The sequence below is a fragment of the Dipodomys ordii genome, unplaced genomic scaffold (genome assembly GCF_000151885.1).
Source record: "Dipodomys ordii isolate 6190 unplaced genomic scaffold, Dord_2.0 Scaffold11, whole genome shotgun sequence".
NCBI lineage: Eukaryota > Metazoa > Chordata > Mammalia > Rodentia > Heteromyidae > Dipodomys > Dipodomys ordii.
In genome coordinates, this window is record NW_012267227.1 from 3,841,560 (window position 1) to 3,846,453 (window position 4,894).

Here is a 4,894-nt window from a genome sequence, read left to right on the forward strand (position 1 = left end):
TAAGTTGGTCATGGTGGGAATCAGGAGGGAGGGAGAAAGGAAGCATTTGGCCTTCGTGGAGGCCCCAATGGGTTCGTTTACATGGGGTGCAGAGAGGGCCGGACAGGTGGGAAGGCAGGAAGAATAGACACAGCTGCCGCAGGGCCCTGGGTCAGGCTGTGAGTTGGGCCAGGCCTTGGGTGAGTGGAGAGAGAGTGGTCATCAGGGGGCTGCTTGAGCCCTTGGGTCCTGCTGTCCCCACCTGTAACAGGGAGGGGGGGTGGTCTACTTGGGAGGATAGGGGCCACCTAGATCAGGATCAATACTTTCATAAAATGCAGCGTTCTTTCTGGGTTTCAGTCTGGACTTGGGGAAGGGAAGGAGCCTGAAGACCCTGTATTTTTTTTTAATGTATGTCCCAAACTGGCCATGTTAGGGGTGAAGGTGGGGGAGGAAATGGAGGCTTTAAGCATGATAGGCAAGTGCTCTACCTCAAAGATACACCCTCCGGCCCCAAGGATTCTTTGGAACATCTGTGAAAGGCCCACTGATCACGTGGCTGGCAAGAACTTTTCTAGCCAGAGTCAGAGACTCTGTCCCTGCTTTCCTCCCGGCTCTTCAGGTCTAGTGGAAGCGAAATCAAGTCTCTGCAGGGCCTGCAGCCTCTTAGTCTCAGCTCCCCCAGGCTAAATGAGGCCATTAGAGAGCCCAGAGTTGCGGTGAAGAGTGGAGGAAGCCTTGCTGATGCTGATACCACACAGCCCAGGGGTGCCAGTCCAGCACATTTCTTCCCTACCCCAGCCCTCTGCCCTGCCCTGCCCCCGGTGTGTGTGTGTGTGTGTGTGTGTGTGTGTGTGTGTGTGTTCCTTGCTGAGGGCAGAGTCTAAGGATGCGTGGACAGACCTAGAGTCAGCCCTCAGCGGGGATGAGTGGGGGAGGATGGATGGGAGCTAGCTCAGGATGTAACAGGTCTAGGCTGGCAGCTGGCACCTGTGCTCTGGTCCTGCAGAGGTGTTGGGGATACGGATTCCTAGCAGTAAAGGGCTACGTGGATGGGACAAGGGCCAACCAAAGCCACGTGCTGGTTTTCCCAGGGCCAGCACCCAGGCCTCTCTGCACGTAGACACTGCTGAGTCACTGGGTGCTAGGCTTCTCACTGTCTGGAACACATGGCAAGACTTCTAGAAGTATGTGGAAAGTCAATTCTATGACCCTACCCCCTCCCTTCCCCCCCCCCAGCATTGAGTCACCGGCTGACCTCATAGTGGCACCCCCTGCCCCCTTGCCTCTTCCAGGGTGCTGAAGCAGATGCTACATATTGTCTGGGTTTAGAATTTCTGAGGTTCCATCACAAGAGGAGAAGGATGATGTGGCTCAGAGAAAACCACTCATCCCCCAAGCCGGTGCCCAGTCACCCCTGCCAGGCCCTGCCAGGGTGACTGACTGCATCAGCTTGTCGTGTGAGCTAGCACGGACTCCAGACTGTGCTGCTGACGGGCAGAGGGGTGGGTGCACCGGATGGGGTGGCTGGAAAAGTGGCAGGAGTGCCAGCTGGTCATGGTCAGGTCCTTGACATGGGTGCTGTGCTCAGTTTGTTAGCGTTTTAGTTTTGTTTGAGACAGGATCTTGTGATGTAGCCCAGTCTGGTCTTGAACTCATGATCCTCCTGCTTCAGCCTCCTGAGGGAGTGCTGAGATTACAGGCAGGAGGTCCCATGTGCAGCTACACTGTTGCCTTATGATACATGCCCTTGTTTTGTGTGTACATTAAGGTCTTATAAAAGAGCTACCGAGAAGAATGACTTGAATAACTAATGGCCCAGGGCCCAGCACGTGGCGGAGAGCAGATGCAGTTCTGTGGGCCTGATGGTACCAGGCAGTGGTTTGGTGGATTGGATGGGAGCTGGTTCTGAAACAGACAAAAACACTGCTTGCTAGAGATCAGAGACAAGCAAGGCAGACCTTAAGGGTGATAGGCTAGCAGGGGAACATGGATGCTCACAGTAGGGTCTACTTCTCCCCGAGAGTCACTGCCCCACAGAGCATGCGCAAGGTCAGCACCTCCATCCAGATGCCAGACGCTCAGGAAAGGTGGAGCCTGATCTGGGGGTGCTGGGGGGGGCAGGCTTCAGTAACTCACAAGTCCCCCTGCCCAGCAGGTGGCTGAACAGCCTTGGTAGAAGTCGCTGCCAGCTAGGTACTGCCTGTGCTCCTCACACTACTATTCTTTCTCGTCTGAGACAACAGTTTGTCCATCTTCAAGACTTTCAATTGGAAATCAGGATGGGATCATCCATCCTGGCAAAGCTCCCGCTTGCTCAGATCCTGCAGCCCTTGCCTCTACCTGCCTCTGTCCTGTCCTGTGCCTGCTGCAAGCAGATGCTGCCAGTGAACTTGCCCTGGGGCCCTCTGCAGTTTCTAGCACCTTACCAAACCCTTACGATAGAGGCCAGAAGTCAAATGTACTTCTTGTTGCTTAGCAGGGATAGAAGCCCTGTGGGATCTTATACATGGAGTCTGTGGAATAAAGATCCAAAGGCAGCATGAAAACAGCAGTTAGGGAATGTGTGTGATTAAAAGATTGGCTTAATTAAGGAGGACTCTCTTTCTCAGTTGTGGAGAGGCTCAGCTAACTCAAAAGCCCTCCGACCCTCTCTCCCCAACTCCAGCTGCCACCTGAGGATGCATAAAGAGACCCAAAACATGCAGGAGAGCTGGAAACGGCCTGTTATGCTTTAATCCCTAAGTCTTGGGGATTTCACTTGAGGCTAGCAATCTGATCTCCCTCATTTATTCAATCTGGGCTACAGTTCCAGTCACTTCTAATTAAAGTTGTGCCATCTGGGGTCTGCTTGGATGTGGTGTGGTTGGCCCCACTTGGAATTATTCTCATCTTTCTTGGGTTGCAGAACTGGGACTTGGGGGTGCCCTGAAAGGATCTTGGCCTGCAGCTGTTCAAGCACCTGAATGTTGGTGGCCACAGCTGGCCTGACCAGCTAAGTAAAAGATGAGGATACATTATTAATTCCCAAAGGCAGGCAGAGGCATGGGACGGGGTATGGTGTGGCAGAAGAGCAGGAGAAAGAAGGCAGATGTACAGCGGTTCCAGAACCAGGCAGACTTCCGTGGGAATATCAACTAGGCCACTTTCTAGCTGGTGGTTCATTGGGAAATAGCTTGGCTTCTTGATGCCTGTTCCTCAGCTACAAAATGGAAGCCACAACATCTACCCCAGTGTTTCTTGAAGTGGGATCCTTGGTGCTTTCACATGTGGCTGTTAGAACTGCCATTTCTCAGCCCCATCCCAGGTCTACCTACAAGCAGAAGTTCTGCAAATGGGACCAGCCATCCTAGTTAGTAAGCCTTCTTGATGATTCCATGTGAGAAGTTGGAGAAGCACTTTGGGCTTCATAGGGCTGTGGTGGGTGGGTGGGGAATCAAATAAGGTAATCCACAGAAAGAGATGGACACAAAGGCCATTTTCCCCTGCCTTCACCATGCAGGGTTGTGGTACAGACCAGATTAACTAAGAAGGGGGAAAACACTTTCATACAGCAAACCCCTAGAATACCCAAAGCTCTAATCCTGGGGCTTGAACTCAGGGCCTGGGTGCTGTCCCTAAGCTTTTTTTGCTCAAGGCTAGTATTCTACCACTTGAGCCACAGCTCCATTTTGGGCTTCCCCTACCCTCTGGCAGTTTATGAGTCTCGTGGACTTTCCTGGCCAGGCTGGCTTCAAACTACCACCCTCATATCTCAATCTCCTGAGTAGCTAGGATTATAAGCATGAACCACTGGTACCTAGCATGAGTTGTGAGTTTTTAGTTAGGAGCTACTTTTTCTATATAAATAAATATACATAAATATATATATATATATATATATATTTTTTTTTTTTTTTTTTTTTTTCAGTCATGGGGAACTCTGGGCCTGGGCACTGTCCCTCAGCTCTTCAGTTCAAGGCTAGTACTCTACCACTTGAGCCACAGCGCCACTTCTAGTTTTCTGGTGGTTTATTGGAGATAAAGAGTCTCATGGACTTTCCTGCCCGGGCTGGCTTTGAACCACGATCCTCAGATCTCAGTCTCCTCAGTAGCTAGGATTACAGGCGTGAGCCACCGAAACCCAGTACTTTTCCTAATATTCGGATGAAACAAAAGACATTTCCTTTGGGGGAAAGAAAGGAACAAGCACAAAGCTCTACCCTAAGAACTCCATGGCTAGAATGTTCTTTCTGGCCTGGTGCTTTACACCGGGGTGAAGTGGGATTTAATCTTTCTGGTATCTTCCTGGCATCTGGGGACCAGGGATCTCATTCCATCACCTCAGACACCTCAGCCATGTTGGCCTGAGATCAGGCCCATCCTCTCTCCCCTGTCCAGGCCATTGGAGCTGAGCCTTGGATTAAAGTTCAGGTATGGAGGCCTGAGCTTGTGAATAAACTCAGGGCTGGGAAGTTAGGGCTCTGAGTTGCATATGCCTATCCCCAGGGTCCTCACTGCAAGGTGCGGGGAGGGAGAGTCTGTGGTTTCCTGTGAACTTACAAAAAGAAATCTCTTAACGCAGAGGGTTGAATTCAAAGCAGGTATGAGGCAGCTCCAGGAGCCAGAAAAATCTGGTTTTCCATAAGTTGCTAGTTAGTTTTTGTCACTGCGATAAAATATCTAAGAAAGACAACTTACAGGAGGAAAGGTGTGTTTGGATTCATGGGTTCAGAGCTTTCAGTCCTTGGCTGGCTTTGTTACTCTGGGCCTGAGCTAAGGCGGAACATCACGGTGGAGAAGATGTGATGGAACAGAAGCTGCTCACCCCATGGAAGCCAGGGAGCAGAGAGGCTGGGAGATGACATACCTTTCATAGACCCCACTCCTACACGTGACCTACTTCTTCCAACCAGCCCTGCCTCCTGGAAGCCCA